Consider the following 23518-nt stretch of genomic DNA (forward strand, 5'->3'; position numbering starts at 1 on the left):
ATATCTTAAAAATGCATTTTTGCACTTCTTCGACTTGATTTTGATAATATTTAAAATATGGGGACCAAATTATACACGAATACTCAAGTTTTGATTGGACAATGCTCTTATTTATTTAGCGTATGGCTTTACAGATGCAACACACAATGACTTTGAAGAACAAACTATATATTTATATCTATGGACAATACTATTGAACAAGAAGGTGAGTGCATACGTGTTAGTGAAACCTCTTGAATTTCTAATTAAAAAGCCCAATTTCTTATAGGAATCATTAACCATGGTATTAATATGCTCCTTCAAAAATAAATTTCTTGTATCAATTACCCCTAAGTCATTAACAGAGTGAATTTAGAATTCTTCATTATTAATTTTATATTTATCATTTAATGAATTTTTGTTATTTGAAATCTGTAGGAATCAGCATTTATTTATATTAAGTCACAAACACTGTTCAATACTCCATGCATATAAATAATCCAAATCATCATTTAATTTCAGCATATCATCAACATTTTTAATCTCCTTATAAAGTTTGACATCATAAGCATATAATATACGTTGAGAAAATCTAATCTAGTGGGAAAATCCTTAATAAAATAAAATAAAGGATAAAAGACCAAGGTTAGACTCTTGTGGTACACCAGAAGTAATATTATACGCATAAGACTCATCTTGCTGATAGCAAATATATTGTTTCCTTGCACTAAGATGGAAGCAGTTTTAATCAAGGATGGGTCAGACCAAAATATGGCAATTTTATCATTAAAATGCCATGATCTAATTTACATAGGAAAAAATTATATATATGCTCCTAATTCAATACAAAAACATAATTCCATCATTAGATGAAGCAATAACATTCAAAGATGTTTCAGCTTATTTGAGCCATCTTCAGTGAAATAAGTGCAGGGGGTTAAAGTAATTATATAATACAAGCTAAAAATGTGCTAAAACAAATGGAGCAAATGAATGGCAAAAGAGACATGGCAGAAATAAAACAATAACAATATACCATACAATATTTACATATAGAAGGAGCAATAAATAACTCGCAAAACATAATTGAGTCCAATACGTGTGCTAGACTAAGAAGAAAACAAATGATACAGACGGAAATGAACAATAAGTGCTTGTGGTAAGCTTGCAGACCCCTTAGCCTAAAATTTTTAGTTTGATAACAATCCAAAGAACAGGATGAATACAGTATGTTGAAAATTCAGGCTGACTGTGTGTTTATTTGTAGAAATGCCATAACCATGAATGGTTAAGAGGGGAGTGAAATAACTTGAGAAACCAAGTTGAGAGGAGACAATGTGCCAGATGAAATGCATGTGATAAGTGATGAGAAAATGCCGTTGAATTAACAATTTTTAGAATATCAGCATTCTCAATTTCTTCTCAATTTAGGCTAGTGGTCCCATTCTCGAAGATTTTATCCAGTGTTGGCTAGGTAATGTAATGATCTGATTTGTTGAAAGCTTGAGAAAAATCTATGTATATTACGTCGACCTGTCCTTGATTATTCAAAACAGCGTACACATATTGTATAAATTTTAATAGATTACTTGTAGAGTATCTACCTGGCATAAAACCATGCCGATTGATATGTATACCGACCCTCACATGTTTAAAAATATGCGTGTACATTATTTGCTCAAATACTTTAGCTGGTGCACATAAGATACAAACAGGGCAATAGTATTCAATATTTTTACTGTCCCCACATTTAAAAACTGGACACACTTTTGCTACCTGCTGTAGTTTTGGAAAGGTTAGCATTTTTATCACAATATTTTATAAGGCTTGTAAGGGGAAACCCAACACATTCGAACATGATTTCAGTAGGTACTGTGGTATTCCATCAACACCATATGACCTTTTAGGTTTTGTTTTTTTAATACCTAACATATATTCCTTTGCATCCACGAATTTTAAAGATAACGGATAAGTAACATATAAAACATATGTCAGGAATATCTTAGATTGGTAGAGTTTTCGAAGATAGCATTCCAAGAAAGGTTGCAAAGCCATCAACTATACTTTTGTTATTAATAAGTAAGATCTTGTTAAATTTTAACCCTGTTACACACTTTCCTTGGTATTTCTTTTGCATTTCATATAGCTCCAGAAGTGATTGACATCAATTTTGATATTCCCTTCAGGTCTAGAAATTTAATTCTGATATGCTTTATTGATCATATATTTCATTGCTCTCCTTATCTGGCTAAATATTACCCTACTATACTTTGAATATTTCCCTTGCTTTCTATGGATTTCCTTCCATTTCAGGTTATTTATTATGTATTTAGAAAACCATTGAGGATATTTCTTCTTTGTGTGAAAATTCTTCATTGGTACCATTTCACAAAATACGGAGTGTACCTGAGCATATAAATACTCAACAGCCTGGTCAGCATTTGTAAATTCTACAAACCTAGACCAATCCATTTGCTCAAATATACATTTAAAAGAATTTAGTCCCTCTAAAGTCAAATAACTGTTTAGATTGTTTAGGTTGTTGTGAACATGGCTAGGCTGTCTGATTAATAGTAGTGTGACCACAAATGCTGGATGAGAACTATCCTCGTTAATTAAGGGGCACTCATCTCTACATACTGTTAATATGCTAACATTGGTAATTAGAAGAGCAAGTGTATTTCCATTTGCATGAAGATTATTATTGACCAAGTTGTCACGTTGGTGACGAGTTTTAGCTCTCCCTAACCATATTTCGAATCTGCATTCGTGCTATAGAAATTGGTGTTATTCAGAAATTATTTCTGTCTTGTATTCTACTAGTACTTTCTACGTGGACTTGCCCACTTTATTTATTTGATACCATCTTCGTCACTGTCACCATGAGAGTATATTACCTTAATGTTTTCTCTTTGAATCCTTAAACTTGGTCTGGTAAAATTAAGGGCCCTGATAAGGTTATCCTATGAAAACTTTTGCCACTAGATGGCATGAGTGTACTACTCGGAGTAGAATGAGATTGTTTTTCAATACATGTAAGGTTATGCATAGTAAAGTTATGAATGAGAATATGGATGATGCCAATAGTGCCGTACCGGGCGAGTTGGCCGTGCGCGTAGAGGCGTGCGGCTGTGAGCTTGCATCCGGGAGATAGTAGGTTCGAATCCCACTATCGGCAGCCCTGAAAATGGTTTTCCGTGGTTTCCCATTTTCGCACCAGGCAAATGCTGGGGCTGTACCTTAATTAAGGCCACGGCCGCTTCCTTCCAACTCCTAGGCCTTTCCTATCCCATTGTCGCCATAAGACCTATCTGTGTCGGCGCGACGTAAAGCCCCTAGCAAAAAAAAAAAATAGTGCCGTATTTAATATTTATCCTAACATAGATAAAATGAATATGATCACTTTAAAAGAAGAGTTGAGGATATGAGGAGGGAGAGTTGGTGGTAATAAACAAGAGCTTTGTCAAAGGTACGATAGACATGTTTTACACTCTGCCTGCGCGAAATTATTTTAAATAATAAATACAGGGATATAATCAGTACCGTACACACTGGTACTATAATTATCTATGAATGTTTGTTCTTTTTAGATTGCGGGCTTATATGAAAATGGGAATACATCGGACAATGGAGACGCCAACAGGAAATAGGGTTACCAGTAGTGTTTACAAGTGACATGAACTTTAAAGTTTTATCAATCTCCTTTCCAGCTCATGTGAAATTATCATATATTCACTTGATGGACTACTTCGTTTTCAGAAAATCCGAGATCGATGGAGCTCCAGTGAAGAATTATAAGTCGTTATGTGATGCCGGATATAATTTATTTAATGAAAAGTTCATTAAAATCATTCAGTATGTGTTTGAGAGTGATAGGGTACTTTTACTGTCTTCTGTGAGATCACAATTCACAAAAAAACAAAGAGTACACTGTTAAGTTGATACTAGATCGCTGTGGTTCTGGCATTCTAGCAGCAAGTTGTGAGTGTGTAGCAGGTATTGTTGTAAGCATTCTGCTGCCCTTTGTTATGCCCTTGAATACTTGAGCAAAACTGGTTTTATAAAATGTTCAGAAACACCAACTGATGTTTTACAAACATTTCACTAGCCTGCATGTAAAAGGAAAGTACATGGAAGTCCCTTAAAAGGGTCAAATCTGCCCATAGCAACAGGTTCACGGTTATGTTTTGATCCAAGACCAGCCTCACTCAGAAACGAGGAAGGTTATGAATCATATGTGAGACATTTAATTGAAAATCCAGGAATGAAACTGTCTTATTGGCCATCACTTCCCAAATCAAATGTTAACATCTTGTCTGTTGCACATGATCATTTTTATGGAACAGACACAAACTCAAATTATTTATCTGAGTTAATGTCTGTTTCTGAGGATTCCATGAAAGATATAGAAAGGGAACAAGAGGGCAATCCAGATGTGCACTATGGTACAAGGAAAGGAAGTACAGGCTAACTGCAAGTTATTTTGGTAGAATATGCCACACTAAAGATGCCAAAACTTTGGCCCATACAATAATTGCAGGTAGACAATACCAAACTAAATTTGTGAAGTGGGGTTTGGATAAGGAATGTCTGGCAAGGAGGAGGTATGAAGAAATTACAGATCATAGTGTATCCAAATGGGGGTTGATTATTCATCGCACCAAAAAACTATCTGGCAGCAAGTTGTGATGGACTCATTGGGAATGGCAGAGTGCTGGAACTGAAAGGTGTGCCAAGCCATGAATATGACAAAGTATCTGTCAGTATTGCAGGACAAACATGGCATACATTTGAAGCAGTCACACAACTATTATTTTCAAGTGCAAGGACAGTTGTTTATCACTGATAGACAGTTCTGTAGTTTTGCTGTCTATACAGCTGTTGATATGGTAATCATAAACATTGAGAGGAATGAGGAGTTTATTCAAGAAATGCTACCACAGCTTGAGAAATTTTACTATGAGTACCTTATTCCAGCTTTAATGGAGAACTAGCTCCATGAGCCTTTGGTATAAATGAACAATGAAGATTGTTTTTATATCATGCTTCCAGCAACTGCTCACTTGTAACATAATATAGTCTACCTACCATGTTTTGCTTTAGTAGGCTTCATTTTATTGTAAATATATAAATTCTAGCTATCACATGATTGATCTCCTGAAATTACACAACATGTAACATACAAAAATAATCCTACCTGACAGAGGAACTTTGCTTATGTGAAGCTTTGTTTGTAGAATTTTGTATGTTTTCCCTAAGCCTGTAGCCCTTTCAGTGTGTATTCTTTTGGAAGCAATTCTCCTTGTCATGGTATTTTCCATGGTGGAGAACTGCCTTTTCCCTTTCTAGAAGGGTGGAATATTTACACTTACTCCCTTTGAGCAAAGTAGGTCTAGAATTTGAAATCCTCGGTCAACCATTACTGAGTCACCCTCTTCCAACAAGTCAATAATATTAGATTTTATGAACAACTGCTTGTCTGAAACTGATCCACCATATGCATCTGATATAAAACACACAAATCCTAATGGATTTATTCCAATCAGTACCTTCACAGTGTTACAGTTTTTGTATGTAGAAAATGTTTTCTGTTGGTCACTAGAACTCTTAGGCTTCATTATTGGAATTTCATTACAGTCTAAAATTACTCTTGTGTTAGGATATTGCTTCTTAAATTCCATAGGGGAGTTTTACCTCACAGTCTTCTGATCAACCCAAATATTTAATTCGTTGAACTGGCAATACATAAAATTTATCCATACAGAGAAATTAGTCCTACTGTTGTTACATTTAAACCAAAATCATATGCAAGTTCCTTATCTGTTTTGGCCATTCTCAATTTCATCATTGTTAAAAAGAAACAGAAACAGTATTCTGGTGAAATTGGAAATACCTGGAGACTAAATCTACCCCTTCCCAGGGCTTGAAACACTAAATAAAAATGATCTCTGTTGTCAAAACCTGTGAAGAGTTGCACTGCACCAGATATTGTTAGAAGTCTTTCAATATCAAGTACACCCTCACTGTCTTTGGTTTGGCATGCAACATCCCTAAATAAGTTACTGGTACCGCTTGGTAATGGAAGGTTCATATTTTCATGAACAGTAGATGACTGACACTCTTCAAATGCTGCTATAGGTAAGTCATTGGTGTTCAGAAGCACAGCTGTGTCTTGCCTTGTCATCAGATCATCCTCCTCCTTTCCTCTGTTACTTGCCCTAACCTCTCTCATCTTTACATCTGAGCCGGTGTCAGGAGTCCAGGGAAATACAGATGGCACTGCATGTAATTTCAACCGCGACCTTTCACCTACAAAATCAAAATATTCATAGTCATTCGAACGATAATATAATTGCAAGTGGCATGTACCTCTCTGCTGTACCTCTACGCACACTTTAACACATTTAATGTTAGATAGCCCATAGGCGTACTAGTTATCATTTATATACTTATCTACGTACCTAATAACGTCGTTCTATAATCATCGCTCCTAAAATGTGCTGAACAGACTCTATCATTCTTCGTAATCTGGCTCAGTTCAAGATTCTTCCTTTTGATTGAATGTATCCGCTGTTTTCTTTCGGAAACTGATGGAACGAAAATGCCATGCCTCGGTTTTTGCACAATGGCACACAACAGTAATCCGGCATTTTGCTGAACTCAGGACACCACAAAAGTACTTACGAGTCAATTAAATGAGAGCGATATTCTAACCTTCAAGCACTGAAACAAATGAAGGTGGAATGGCGTAGTCCGAGTAGTACACGCGGGCTACCTATTGGTACTAGTTCAGGATAACCCTGGTTGTAGTGTCTTCTTTAGGGCGAGTCTATTACTTTCTCTTTCCGCTCGCCGGGGCCATGCTGATTATCGTGGTGTGCCGCCATGAGTCGTACCTTGTTTATGATGGAGGAAGGACGTGTATTTACTCCGCTCTGGCATTTGGTTTCCAAATGCGATATGAAGCCTGGATAGGTGGAATTTGTGTGAGGGCTTGCCCTCAGAAATCTTCTTTAACTTTTTTTAGAAAAGTGAACGTCCTCTGATTTATTTATTTTTCTTCTGGATGTGGTAAAGTACTAGTGTCTGTACATAAGCAACGTATTTCTGCAGCTTGAACCAACATGTCTCTTCACAATTCTATCCCTTTTCGTTTCTGGATTCTATGGAAGATGGTGTACAAAACTTCGTGTCTCAAGATTTCGGGTGTGTGAACTTCTAAAAGCGTCCATCGTCGCATTCTTTTGATTTTTGTTAGGGCATTCTTTAAATCGGGTTCCTTTATTGTACCTTGATAATATCGCTTAATTGTTTCTGAAAAGTGAGGGTAGTGAATTTTAAGAAGGTTACATCCAAATAAGTATTATGATTTCGCATTTCTTCTCGTTCTGAAAAGGCAAATTGGTTTATACTTATCGAACGTTTTCGGTGTGTGTAATTTGAAAGGTAACTACTCTGTTTATTAATTATAGAGCACGAGAAGTTTCGCCTGAATTTCAGTGAAATGTTTTTCTGCCACATTCTAATTCCGGTTAATTTATTTTATCTTGTTGTGTTCTTTTTCTTAATGATTTTGGGGTTTCTTTCCTCCTGTGTATGTACCATTGTTGTACTTGTTTTGATATTGGTGGTTGCTATGGACGCTGGATGTGTTTTCGTTACCATAGCAACCGGATGGGTTGATAATTTTTATTATTATTATTATTATAATAATGGGGTGGCTCATGGTCTTTGCGTTTGATTTTTATCATATGGGTCTGGTGGTCCCCACATCTTTGTGGTGTATTAACTTGTTTTCCTTGCCTTTTCCTTCTTTATTTTCATTTTTTTCTGTGGTTTGTTTTTCTGCCCTCCTGTTGGGTTGTATGTTTAACTATGTTTTCCGGCAGTAAGATAAGAACTGAATTCGGGTGGAATCTCGAGTTTGGTTGTTGGTACTGTTCAAGTATAATAATAATAATAATAATGAAAGAAAATTAAATTGTTTGAAACTAAGGAAGAGAATAACTTAGCAAAGAAATGGTTTCTGGTGGATTGTAAAACAGGTTACTAAGTGCTCAATTTCTTGGTGGTTTTTAGAAATATAGTAAATCTATTCTTCCTTTTTTCCTTTTCGTTCGGCCGAATATTTTAAATTTATACATCACTATTTTTCTTTTGAGTAGATTATGGTATCATTTTGAGGGCGTTCATTTCCTTAATTTTATACTAATTATGTCTCCCTTTTACTCTTATTTATTCAATAAAGTATTATGTACCTTGTTCTCAAAGAACATCTTGTTTTCTTTGGTAGTGTTAAAACAACTTAATGCCATACCAGGGGTTATTTTGGATTCATGGTCTCTGGGTAACTGTTGGATTTAACTTATGTAACGGTAAGTGTTAAACATTAATGAATTATTTTTGTGTGTTGCCCTTTATTACCTTGCCTATATTTAACTTCTGCTGTTGATAGCCGGTAACGCGGCAGAAAGTGCAACTGATAGAAGGACATAAATTCAGCTAAGTTTCTATGTGCAGGTCCAAAATTTACAAGACTACTTTGCTCACCTGTAATTAATGTCAAATTAAAGTCACTAGCTATAATAAGATCTAAATTTTAAATGTCCTTTATTAACTTCAAACAATCTATGGAATTACAAATATGTTTCCAATTTGGTTGCAGGTGGAAAATACACTGACATTCTTACATAACTGTGACCATTAAATATAACTTTTACACGAAGTGCTTCGGTATCACCAAAATCTAGCATTATTTGCCTTGATACTATAGAACCTTTAACAGCTATTAATGCCCCTCCTGCTTTGTTTGTACCTCTACGATCCATCCTATACACATTAAAGTCCCTATTAAACAGTTCACTGTTAGCAATATGAGATTGTAGCCATGTTTCTGTAATCAACAGAATATCATATTCTGATTCACTATTGTTAACATAAAACTCCAAAATCTTACTGTTTAACCCTCTTACATTCTGGTAGTAAATATTAATTACATTAAAAATCTTTTTTCTGAAAATATATCAGCTACACATTGTCATTTAATCCATTCACATCGTCAAGGGTTTTTAGATTAAACACCTGCCGATCACCACTCTCTTTTGGAGTTTAATGTTACCTCCAAGATCTAGACGTAGAAAAGTATAATTTCTCTCCTTAATTCCCCGAGCTTGGCCTTTGTAGAGACATCAAACTATGGTTTATATACACCGTTTCATGCTCAGAGAAACTGAGATGAGACGCATTTAAATCCTTTTTAACCTTGCGTTTTTGAATGAGTCATTCTTGACACCACTGTGTGCACAATTCACTACAATGGCACCTGAAGCTTGATGCAATTGCCTCTTCAACATTTGACATGCATCAGTGGATTCATTCCTGATCTCCACATGCTTAGCAATTTCATAAATATCCTCACGATCTCATTCAGGTGTGCATCAAATTTCAACAGTGTTACGATGACCATACTGATCGACTTCATCTAACTAAATTTGTATGTCTTTTAATTGCTTCTTAACAATAAATATTCAGCTCTCAATTTCTCAATTATCTCCATGCATTGATTTATTACTTCCGACTGTTTCTTAATAAATGTTGCATTCTCATCCAACTTTACGTGAGCTAACTCCAATCTTTTGCCTAACTTTCGCTCAACAACTACACTCGATTTCTTAACCTCTGCAGTTTGTTCCTTCACCTCAAGTAAGAGCTGATAGATGCCCCCAATAGTTGGTGTTGTTGCTAGTTCCTAGCCATGTACACTATTTTGTCTTTCCTTTTCACAACGAGCGCACATCCAAACTTGATTTTCAGATTTTAAGAAATTGAATTCAATGTCTTCTATATTAACACACCAGGAAATGTACCCGTGCTTCGCTACGGTATTCTACGTTGTACACGGATATCAAAGTAAATTACTGTACATGAAGTGAATAAGAATTTTTAAATTGCATGTCTCTTGGCGTTATCCGAGAAAAAGCGTAGGGAGGTCCGCAGACCTTGTTTCCAATGTAAAGTGCCAGTAGCGGAGTTGTCATGATAACGACAGGTTCACTTGTCTACCGCAATTCACTATGCATAACGTATGTCATATTTTGATGGGTAAATGTTTTTATAATCGGGGCACCTTGCAAGGGGGCACCTGTACCTAATGATAAAGAGAATCAGGTAAAAGCGTTTTTTAAAGATGCACGCTCCCTTGCCTTCTGCTAGTCTGCTATTATTCATTGCAGTGGTACACAGGCATTGGAGGAGGACCCCATTCCTAATGCCAGTTAAAGTTGATTTGGGGAGTACTGATTACTACAGCAGACGCACTCCTGCTTACAGTCAGTATTGATTTGTAAAGTATTAATTACGATGTCAGACACACCACTTCTAGATCGCTACAAATCGACCTAAATGAATAAATGTAGATCGACATACGGAAGTGTATGCATGTTTACCTTCTTTTACAGAATAACTGCTGCTAAACGGTGCATCATATCGAAAAACGGACTCAACGAAAAGACGCATCTGTCCTCATTTAGCGATGTAAATGACTGGCTCTATGATATTTCCTCGTATCTTATCTATTTAAATGTAAGATTATTTTAGAAACGTTGAATAGGGTGAAATTTGTGTAAGGTTTTCACACAGTGAAATACTTTTCAGATACTTATGCGACAGATTCACGCAGAATATGGCTCACATATGGCTACTGGGTGGGCCATTATTCTTGTAGAATTTGATGATCCCATCTTTCTTATAAGTGAATGAAACCATTAATTATACGTGTACAAAGTGCACAATTTAGGAAAATCCAGAAATGGAGCCAAATTTAACGTATAAGGGATAGAGATACGATAAAAGTCATAGGACGAAAGTTGTAGATCACTCCAAATTGAACTGAGGTTGTGCCATCTGTCTTCCGATACGACTCACCGTTTAACCACGAAATACCTCTAAAGGAATGTCTGCTCTGTCATTAAAATTGCCTCCATACATCGATATTTTGGGGGGGGGGTAAAAAATTAATTTTTAAACATCTCGTAAATTTTTCATCTATTACAGCTAAAAGCTATAATTTTGCCAAATATAAATTTTCTAACTCGTCTGGGGATTGTGCTGCCATCTTGATATGGGGGAGGGGGTTAAAAGGTACGCCTTTCAGGAAACTTTTAAGCCCATGAAACCTATAGGTTATCGTTCTGGATAAATATCTGCGACTGTGTTCTTATGCAGATTTGTAACTCCCAGCGTGTCCCCCTCAGAGAATTTTGAGAATTTTAGATTTTTGTAGGGCTCCTGATGTCATCAGCTTGTCTGGTACCAAGTTTTAAGTTTCTAAGATGCCTGGAATGGTCTCATCATTTCACGTCTGTTTTCATTTTTATGCCTTAATATATATAGTACAGTATATATAGATCGCGCCAAAATGACTTCCATTTATTAATATAGATTATGACATAAAATGTTAAACAATGTTAAATATATTTCTTTAATAATTTTACTTAGATACATTTATATATAGTTTAAGTTTCAGTATACAATTGATGACATAAAATTATTAAAGATTTCTTCTCCATGTGAATAGGCCATGTTGTCACAATTTCTATGGAAAAAATAACAAGGAGAACCTCGCACAGAGATGTGCGATCTGTATTTGTCCATAATTCCATTTTGAGTTTAAATTTATCTGTGTTCTGACTCCGAAGCGGGAAGCGGTGCTTGGTAGGAGGGGTGATTTTTAAGGCTTTCAATCCCCAGGTTTGACCTTACAGTCAGGGGAGGCGGTGAATCCTGTGGGATGCCATTTTATAATTTTGGTCCAAATGTACATTCCATTGAAAATTATTTTGAAACCTTATGCGTTGTTAGGTAACTGTGATCGTTACAGCGAAGAGTTGACTATTTAAGCTTAGAAGATGTTTGTTAGTGGGACGGCATCTACATTTAGGATTAAGAAAAATTATACAGTTTTTGCTGATATTTATTTTGATTTGTCAGAGATTGAGCCATTGTTCGAGTTCATTTAAATTGGTTTGGTGCCGGGATTGAGGGGATCAGTTATTGGATTCCACAGCCAGTATTGCTGTGTGCTCAGCAAACTGACACAATGAATGTGGCCATATAGGTAGGGTAATATTGATAAAAACAAGACATACAAAAGTGGTGACAGTGGGATACCTTGTGGTACTGCTTTAATTGGAGAGGTGTAGGTAAATGTGTTTTGGAGACTGATTTTGGCTAGGAAATTGGTGATTGTCATTGGAACTGGAAGTTGATGGAATTTATATATCAGTCCATTGAAAGGCATTCTCAACGTCAAGACAGGTAAGGGCTCTGCATATTTTTGTACGTAAATATTTTGTGATGGATACAGAGATATGAAAGACATGGTCATGTATGGAGTGCTGAGGATCAGTTATTGTATTCCACAGCCAGTATTGCTGTGTTCAGCAAACTGACACAATGAAAATGGGGGTATAGGTTGGGTAATATTGATACAAAAAGGACATTATCAGTCCTTTGAAAGGCATTCTCAATGTCAAGACTGGTAGGGCTGCGCATATTTTGTGGGTTTAATGGATACATAGATATGAATGTCATGGTCATATATGGAGTGCTGAGGACAGAAACTGGCATGTTACTGAGGTGGAGGGATTTGAGATAGGTGTATATACAGTGAGCTCAGGTGAATTCTAAGATTTTAGAACACGCAGGTAGAAGATTTATGTGACAATATGAAGTTAATTGGGATGGTGGTTTTGGGGGCTTTCAAAATGGAAAAGTTTTGGCATGTTTCTAATTTGGGGTGAGGGGTGTGGAAGAATCCAGTGTGGAGAATTATGGTGTATACTTCATTTTGGAGTTGTAGGAAGGGATGTTGAGCTTCTTTTTTGTGTCGGTAAGTAATTTGATCTAGTCGAGGGCAGTGTTCGTTTTAGTCCTGAGTGCGTCTTTTATATCTTAGTCTCTAATAGGAGAATTTAGGGGATCTTGGAGTTCTAGAGCTGGAGCGGATTCAAAGGTAAGGCAAAGAGGATTTTGTGTGATACCTGTATATTCAGATCTGCAAAAGTGTCCGCGATTGTTTTGTTATCACTGAGTGCAGGTTTGTTATGCATTACTAGATAATATGTTAGGATTGCTTTAAGTTTGTCAGTGAATTAATCGTATTTTGGGTCCAACTTTTAATACTAATTCATTGATGTGAATTATATCACATCCCGTTCATAAAAGAGTAGTACTTGTTTCGACACTAATTAAGACGTGTCATCATCAACCACGAATACAATTAATACATCCAAAGAACAGTATCAAACACATGGTACACATAAAATAGTGATTTAAAATAATTTAAAATTTCGGTGCAAATATAAGGAAAGAGATTCTGGTGCGTCAGGCCATGAAGTAACATTTTTTAATATCTAAGGTGAGAAACTCAGTTGTTAAGTCCATACACACATGTGTGATGATCCAGCTGGAAGCAAGTAAGTCATAAAATGTTAATATCTTTGTGGTGTTAAAAGAAAATTGCAAAACTTATGTCATTCGTGTGAGGAATAACTCTTGTTTGCATAAGGTGTAGCATTCGACGTATTTAACTCATGTGTTTCCACAGAAAATAGTATGGTCATATGAAGATCCCATTTTGAAACCATGCTTGATTCCCAGTTCGATATGTGACCATAAAAACCTGTTGACAAAATGTAAAAATACGAAAGCCAAATTAGTTATATTGGAATTAGAAACGCGGAAGAAAGTGTAGAATTATTTCGAACTCTTCTCTTCCTGAATATTTGGGTCGCAGTTTCGAAGATATGCTGTGTAATGTTCATGGGAATATTTTCATATTTGGAGTGCTTAGGGAGGCAGGGGAGGTTGTATAAAAGGGAGGTGTGGTGAGGAATGTGGAGTTGGGTTGACAATAGTTAGTGGGGATTCTAATTTCTTACCTTTATCTTTTAATTCATGCTGTTAAGTTGGTGGTTCAGTATTGCATATTATGTCTGATGTTCTTGCTCTGTATGCTACCCAATAGGTTCATGTATACTGTATGAGTGTTTGGGGACGTTGGCTGTTTCTATGGGTTTGTCACTACATTTGGTATGGTTACTAAGGCAGGGCCATTGTCATTTCCTATTGAAGGTAGCATGGCCATTTCACGGTTCACTGCTAGGTTGGGGCTGAGGATCAGCAATTCAGGGCTCATATTTGATGTAAAGTGGGTTGGGGGAAGGGAAGGATAGGTCCACACCCTGGATATCATGTAATAGTTGATCATAAATAGCTTGTATTGTCGTTTATATGAAGTAATTTTAAAATCTGTGATCGCGATGTAAGTACTGTATTTAGGATCAGTATTTTATACAAATCTCTGATGTGGGGAATAGCCAAGAGGTACAGTATATAAATTGTAGCTAAACCTGTTATTTGATTTCCAATAGTGGTTTCTATTTTTAAGTCATCAGATAGATATTTATTTAAAGAATGATAATTGTTGTGAAGGCATGGAATTTTTGAATATTAATTGCTACCCCTCGTGACATCTATTGGGGAAGCCGTCACTCGACCCTTTAATAAAACACATTAACGTAATAAACATTCATTTACTACAACAGGGACTAGAATCAAGGAGAAATAATGCACAGTGCATTCACGTCCCAGAGAGTTCCGTCGAAGTGCGACTGGAAGTGCAATCGCGCTGCTAGCCGGATCTAGCTTTCTGCTACTTACATCTTGCTAAGAGATGAAGTCTTCTGTGCTATTTTGTCTTCTAATACCTTGCATAAGATAGGTTATCTCACCTTGTTAGATGTCCTAATTTGGTTGGGGATTGTCATCCCTGAGTTATGTGTTAAGAATAACGCAAAGGTTCGGTATGCCAGGTTTATAAAACTTGATTCTCTTTACACAAAATTTGCAAAGGTTTTGGAAGCTTGAAGAACTCCATCAACCATTTCTTACTCCTGAAGGAAGGGTTTTTAAAGGACATTTTCTTGAATATTGATCAAATGTATGATTCTGGCAGGTTTATAGGCAAATTTTCTATTCCTCCTGAAGTGTCACCTGTAGCTCAGTCTAAGCATAATGCTATTAAAATGCTCACACATATTGAAAATAAGTTGGCTAAGTTTCCAGATTTGAAACAGCTGTATGTAATTTTCATGCGTGAATACAGTACAACGGCACACATGTAAAATATACTCCTTGTGGCTTCTAACTCATTAAGCTTTCCCATTATTGTGTGCATAAATATTCTGGCATGACAACCAAGCCATGAATTGAGTTTGAGAGATGTTGTGAATCTTGAAAGCTTTGAACGTTTTGTATATGGTTGAACCCAAAATTCAGCCTGACCACCTCTCCATTGTTTTAAGATTCATAACTTACCTCGTTACTCATTCAGCTGATTATTATTATTATTATCGTATGGCATTTACAAGCATAATCTGTAAAAATATACAATTAATATACACATTAAAATATAGAGGTAATTAAACTAGAATGTCCAGCTTCGACAACCAGTCCACTGCACTTGGTGTCAATTCATGCAGAGTCCGTAAACCGTCCTTAAATGCTGACAGTGGACAGCTCTCAACAACATGAAGCAATGTCTGCTTCTCAGCACCACACTCACACGCAGCACTTTCACAATATCCCCACTTTTTCATCATATATCGGCACCTGCCGTGGCCTGTTCTGAAACGGTTGAGTTTTGACACTCATGTCGAGGAAGATCGAAACCTGGCACTTTCTTCGTTGGGTCTTTAATCAGAAAGGCGTTAGTGGGTTGACATTGTTCCCATCGCTGTCTCCATTCTGCTGTTACACTGAATTTTTCATAGGAGTGTAGATCAGTCCAGAGTGGATTCCTGGATTTTAACCTCATCACAGGTGGATCTCGTAAGGCATTGAACAAAAGTGAGTTCCTGTGTGCAAAGGTCTTCTTGAGCAACTGTACTTTTGCTGCTTTTCTCCTCAGATCTGGAGGAGCAATATTTGCTAAAACAGGCAGCCACTGAGTAGGAGTCGACCTCACTGTACCAGTAACAACTCTCATGGTTTCATTGAGCTGTACATCAATCTTGCTCGAATGTACGCTGTTTTCCCACACAGGAGCGCAGTACTCACCAGCCGAGTATACTAGAGAAAGTGAAGCAGTGCGAAGAGTGTTTGCATCTGCACCCCAGTTGCTGCCCGCTAGTTTATGCAGTAGATTTACTCTTGTACTCAGCTTCTTTGACAGATTCGAGCAATGCTGTTTGAACGACAAGGACCGATCCAGTGTGACACCCAGATATTTTGGGAAGAAGTTGTGGGAGACTTCTGTTCCGTTAAAAAGCACATGTAGCTTCCGATTAGCTTTCATGTTATGCAAGTGGAATGCTGTTACTTCCGTTTTACTAGGATTTGGTTGGAGTCTCCATTTGTGAAAATAGTCGCACATGGTAGCTAGGTCCTCTGTAAGTACATCCTCACAGTGTGCCAAATCCGTACTCTGAGTAATTAAAGCTAGATCATCTGCAAACTGTATCTTCTTTGAAGTTGTTCTTGGCAGGTCATGGATGTAAAGATTGAATAGAATGGGAGATAAAACTGACCCTTGGGGTAAACCATTATTTAGAAATCTCCACCTGCTTCTTTCACTATTCAGAAATACAGCAAGTCGACGGTTGGATAACATGTTGTTTAGTAAGCATGCTAGCTTCTGACAAGGGATGACCTGAACAAACTTGAGCAACAGTCCCTCTCTCCAGACCGTGTCATAGACTGATGTAAGGTCGACAAAAGCTGCAGCAGTCTTCAGTCTTTATTCAGCTGATATTCCTATGATATACAAATTTGTGTTAATTCATCCCGACCTCAGGAGTCTTCTGAATGTTGTGTGGCATGAATCCTCTGATGAAGAGATCAAGGACTGCCACCTTACTAGTTTTACAAGTTCTGCCCCATTTCCTGCTCCGAGATTTCTAGTTCAACTTGCTAACGATAGAATCTCACGCTACTGCATATTCTAGTTCTTACGTTGATATCGTGTTGACAGGTGCTAGTTCAATTGAAGTAGCTGAGGAGCTTCTGTCGGAAATTTCTTCCCGGCTTAAGTGTACACATGTGTATTTCTGAAATTGGATGTCAAATTTTCCTGAAGCCCTTGCCAATATTCCTGTAGATGATAGAGAAATCTTGTCAACATGTAACCTACTGTAACTAAGGATGAAGCTATTAAAACATGATATTATTTGGCATTCAAAATGTGATGAGTTTGACTTAAAATAGAATTGAAAAATTGAAAGGAAATTACTGTGGGAAGCTTTCTCACAATAAGTCCTCTTGAATTGTTTGGATGTGCTGTGGTTAAGTGAAAACTTATTATATATTCTATTTTGCTATTGGAAATTATATGGGCTTATGTGTTAGAGCCTTTATCTGAAATTATTGAGATTTTGGAGTGCGATGTAATGTGATAAGAAGCAATCTTGGTACATCCTGTATATTGCGTTCCTTCTGGATATTGTATTTGAATGTGGTACCGTAATCGTAAAATGTAATAACTTAAGGTTTTCTGTTTTCTAGATTTGAAAACGTTGCATTATTGACTGGAGGTCCATCGGGTACATGTAATAGTAGGTGCAAGATATTGAAAGAAGAAAGTGAGGTATTTTGCATTTTGCCCACTCGCAATGAATGCAGCCTACACATGTTCTCTGACTCTGATAAAAGGCCAATGTGTAGTGAATGTGGCTCTATATTTTCACGGAAGTCGAATCTTCGGCAACACTTGATTACACATAGTGGAGAGCGTCCTCATTCCTGTAAGCAATGTGGTATGAAGTTTTCTCAGAAGTCTCATCTTCGACAACATCTGGTCACACATACTGGTGAGCGTTCATATTTTTGTGATCAATGTGGTAAATCATTCTATCACGTTAGGAATCTTCGGCAACACATAGTTCTGCACACAGGGGCGAAACAACATTGTTGTAAACATTGTGGTAAGAAATTTTCTGACAAGTCAATTCTTCGGAATCACCTGCTTACACATACTCGTGACTATTCTTATTCCTGTGATCAGTGTGGTTCTAAGTTTATTCAAAAGTCGAGTCTTAGGCGTCACCTGCTCACACATACTCGTGAGCGGCCGTATTCTTGTGATCAGTGTGGAACTAAATTTTCTCAAAAGTTCAGTCTTCGTGAACATATGGTTACACATAGTGGTGAGAGACCACATTCTTGTAAGCAATGTGGTAAAAAGTTTTCTCGGGTGTCGTGCTTATGGCATCACTTGCATTCACATACTGAAAAGCGTCCACATTCCTGTAAACAATGTGGCAAGAAGTTCTCTCAGAAGTCGAATCTTCTGCGTCATCTGCTTACACATACTGCTGAGCGTCCACACAAGACGACACCCATAGATAACACTAAATAGAAAGCAATGTATTATAACATATATGTGTCTATAAATTCTTGCCCTGAGTGTCAGACATTGTACGATTTAAAACAGTCGCCATAGAAACTTCGAATCATATACGATCTCTTGACCACACATCTGGTGTTCCCTGGATCACAGAATCTGCATTATGTACTTCCATCATTGCCGTATTAGCTGCCTCTGTGGATCCGTGGTAGAGTGTCGGCCTCCGGATCCCAAGATAGCGGGTTCAAACCCGGCAGAGGTAGTCGGATTTTTGAAGGGCGGAAAAAAGTCCATGCGACACTCCATGTCGTGCGATGTCGGCATGTAAAAGATCTCTGGTGATACATTTGGTATTTACCCGACAAAATTAATTAAATCTCAGCCATAGACGCCCAAGAGAGATCCGGTTTACTCTGCCATCTATCGGACCTAGAGTAAAACGGAACGTCGAAATTGACGAGCAGACAGCCAGATGGCGTCAAATCGAAATGTCTGCACACGGTAGTTGAGGCCATATGATTATTATTATTATTGCCGTATTTAAATAAACCATCTTTAAAACGTGCAAATCAGCAGCGTCTGTACTCCAGTGGAGCGGCCGCGAATGGCGTCTGTTCTCCATATTAGGGGCGGCCTACGTATTACCTGGCAGTGGGTATCAAGTGCCCTCACCGACAGGTTAAGCGACTAGCGCATCTATGGCTACGTCTTCTCGAAATTCGGAACACGCTGGGGCGTTCCCCCAAATCGACTTGTGTCACTTGCGCTGTGTGACGTGAAAAATGTGCATTGCTTACCCTCCCATGGACGGCATAGGTTAAGCAAGTTACTCATGCGAGAATAAGATTTACTACACGAAATATTGGAACGTTGACTGGCTGACATCGTGAGCTAGCAGAAATGTTGAAGAACAGACATGTTGATAATACCTGCATACAGAAGACCATGTGGAGAGGTTCCAAGTCGAAAGAGATTGGACATGACTGCAAACTCATCTATCATCGCACCAGCACAACATCGAATTGTGTGGCAATAGTGGTTGGCCTATGCCAACATGAGATGTGCCTTCAGAGTGTCGCATGGGCTCATGTCTGTCAATATTGATTTAACATCAATAACTGCCCGTATCATATCTTGCTATGTACCTCTAACTGGATGCACGGAAAATGAGAAGAATGAGTTCTGGCAGTCTTGATGCCGATCTTGGAACAATTCCTCCAGATGAGTTCATTTTCCTGGGGTGAGACTTAAATGAACATGTCGGATCTAAACGGGATGGATGTGGGCGATATCATGGAGGATATAGTCTTGACACGCGAAACGATGAAGGATGTCTTATACTTGATTGTGCAGAGTCTCATGACCTAGTTGTGACCAACACATATTTCAAGGAAAGGATAACACATCTATCTACATATATCAGTGGAGGTCATGCTACTCAGATCGATTACTGGATGGTTCGACAAAAGACCTGATGATGCTAATGGATTTCAAAGTGATTCCGTATAACAGCATTGCCCCACAACAGCGCTTGCTTGTTCTGGATATTCGAAGAACTGTCAAACGTCCTAAGACACTTAAAACTGGACATGAACGTATCAAGTGGCGGAAAATGAATGTCCATGAAAATGAAATTAAGACGGGTTTAATCAACTTCTTAGTAAAGCCTGACCAGTCAGTTGAGGACGTGCTGGAAAATGCTGCAAAACTGATACATCAGGCAGCAACATAAGCTCTGGGAAAAACAAAACCCGGGCGAAAATACATTAAGAAGCAGACCTTGTGGTGGGATGATTAAATCCAAAAAGCTACCAAGGAGAAAAAGGCAGCCTTTAAGACGTGGTGGAAGACACGCCTGGATACTGACCTTCAGAGATATAACGTGCTGAAATCAGCAGCGAAATGAACAGTGGCTGCTGCAAAAGATCGTTGTTACCCGTATCTGTACAACCAGCTTGACACACTGCAACGCCCCAAACAATAGAAGTAGATGACAAGGGTCATAGGGACGTGCACGTACAAGATAAATCAGAAAAACACTTCAAGGATACGGAATAGAGGAAGCAAGGAAGGGTGCTGACGCATACCCATGAAAGTGGTAGTGGTGGGGATCCTGGAAATTGCTTAGCAGACACCACAAAAAGAATAACACCAAGATTTTCAAAAATTTGAAATAAAATATAAATAAATCATTCTATACACTACAATTCAAACCTTTCAAAATAAAAATTAAATAAACTCGGAAGAATTACCGCAACATGAAGAGGAAAAATGGATATCCAGTAAATAAATGAATTAGATAAAAATAGAAAAAAAATCATTCCTATATAAAGGTACCTTTCTTTTCCCAAATATATATTTGGACTATACACTGATGCATCAGTCAGATTTCATAATTGCCACGGTAAGCACTTGTTTGGAGTATATTAAAATTAAGTGAAACTTTAACATTTAAGCCAGAAAAAGGAAGAATTTACATTGTAAACCGAGGACTCCGACAGCACCCAGTCGAAGTAAATGGGCCACAAGAAACCCAGACACAAAGGACACACCACCGTACATGACAAATGAAATCAGCTCACAATTACGAACATAATGTCACAACCCCAAACTCGCACCGCGTTAGAAAAGAAAAAAAATGCCCAAGGTACAAATAATTTACAATCACAAAAACATGGTAAATAAGCGCGATAATTAAGCCACAGAAACATCTGTAAAATAGCACAAGCAGATCACTTCACATCACCAGGACAGAAGCCCACACCAACAGTTTCAGAAGAAAATTAATTCATAGTAGTATTCACGGAACAATACAGAAGATACCGTCATCGCGGCAGAGCCAGTTCACACTCTCACTTTAATAATAATATTACGTATCTGTCAGGCATGAATAGATAAAGACAACAATCCCCAACCTAAGATAAGATACAGGCACCATATCCTTCGCTCCTGGGCTGCCCAAACCCTCGACATACTGAACGTTAACAATTGTATTGTTGAAAGTGAGATAACACTAATGCGATATTACACCAACAATAGAGTAATATTATACTTAAAAGCCCTAAAGGGAAAGAAAATAACCTAACGAAACTCAAATAAAATATTCATTCAGAAATAAAAGCATATACCATCTTATGAAAATGTTACTACTACTACTAATAATAACGTTAATAGAATTTTAAAGAAAATAATAGAGACAAGTGTAGTGTAGTATTCGGTCAATTACGGGCACACGAAAGCCAAAACGCACGCCAGGAGGCACTAAACACGCATAAGAGAGAAACCATAGATGAACATGAGTAGGCCAAAAGTACCTACCAAACACAGACGAAAGAGGAGAAAAAATTAATAAATGGAATTTCCACAGGGAACGGCACACGCATAAAATCGTATCACCAAGAAATAAATCACTCGCGAATACACCAATATAAGGGCAGAATAAAAGAAAAGAAGCACAAACTTCAAGAAACAAGTAAAAATTATCTCGGCACAATAATGACCATCCTTTACGTACTACGCACACACGTGAAAAGCAGAACTCAGTGTCACCAAACTCAAATATCCATCACATCCATACCCAGTTTGAATATAGTAAATACACATTAAAATAATAGTAACAGAAATAACTAATTAAACATATTTACCAGTAGGTCGAGTGCCAAGATAACTTACCACGTAGTTGACCCAAATACTACCACTTCACTAACACCAAATAAACAACATACTTAACTACGAATATACACTCAAGGAATAACATGTCTACCACTGAACAAAAATAATACACATCCCATTTCTAGATGTGGTGATGTTTCAGGGCAATCACCCTATACCAGTTCGGGCACACATAGTCTTAGCAACGGTCGAACCCGCCATCAGTACAACGCCAAGGTCTTTTCTCTCTCGCCTTCACGCGCAGAATATCACCTTCAGCGTTCGCCGGTAGGAGCGACACTCGCTAGTCCAGTTACACGCCCTGGTGGCGCCGTCCAAAACCACACTGCAGTAGCTATGCTCACTAATAGATGGCGTACAAGTCCGCGTGGCAGACCACAATGCTTATACCCTCAGCGGCAGTAGTACACAGAACGATTATGTGAGGAACAGTCACATTCGCCAGTAGGCTAACAGCTTATGAGCTTTACCAGACACAGAGTTTACTAAACCAATACTTCACGTAGAGTAGAATTCTAGTCTCATGTTATCGTGGTAATATTACAGTTCCGCACAGTCGCTAGGCCAGGAACACGAAGTCCATGGCAGAAAGCAATAATTCACCCAAAATAATGAGTGCGTGTAAGGGACACAACTTAAACAAATGTTGCATAGACAGTAGATTGTCCAAGGTAGATCACATAACAAGCGTACTTAGTAAAATAACGCTTCAACACCAGCAGGAGAATATAACGTTTATCGACTTGCGAAGTCCCGCAACCGGTGAACCCAGCACATTGGATACGTCATGCATATCAAGGTAGCTGACAACAAATTACTACGAAAACAATAAGCTATCCTTCAACGATGGTCAGACTATTTAGCAGATATCAGTAACAAAGAATTTGATCATCCACCGATTGCAAGGTCTGATCCCGTCTATGGACCCGTGCCTTTGATTATGGCGGAGGAATTAATGATTGCCATAAAGAAGATGAAGAATAGAAGAGCAACTGGCCCATGTGACATACCAGCAGAAATACAGAAAATTCTTGGCAACCCCGCTGCAGAATTCCTGGCCGCACTCTTCAAACAGATCATCATCGAGAATAAACTTCCCCCGCGTGGACAACTAGCACGACAGTCCCAATATGGAAGGGTAAAGGAGATTGAGGGACTGCTCAACATAACACCCTATTCGACTTCTCTGCCATACACTGAAGATATTCGAACGAGTGCTGGACAACAGGCTCAGAAACATGGGTACAGTAACTTCCAACCGATGTGGATATGTTAAGGGCTGCAGCACAATCGATGCCACACATGCCACACGTCTATTGAGGGCTAAACATAGGGAGAGGCAGAAGAGTGTAAACATAGCATTTCTGGACATAGAAAAAGCATTTTACAGAGTCCCACATGAACTTATCTGACGAGCTCTTCGTAGTCACGAAGTCCCGGAAGCCTGTGTAAGCTGGGTACAAC

Source organism: Anabrus simplex, chromosome 10 (assembly GCF_040414725.1).
Source record: "Anabrus simplex isolate iqAnaSimp1 chromosome 10, ASM4041472v1, whole genome shotgun sequence".
In the NCBI taxonomy this organism is placed as follows: domain Eukaryota; kingdom Metazoa; phylum Arthropoda; class Insecta; order Orthoptera; family Tettigoniidae; genus Anabrus; species Anabrus simplex.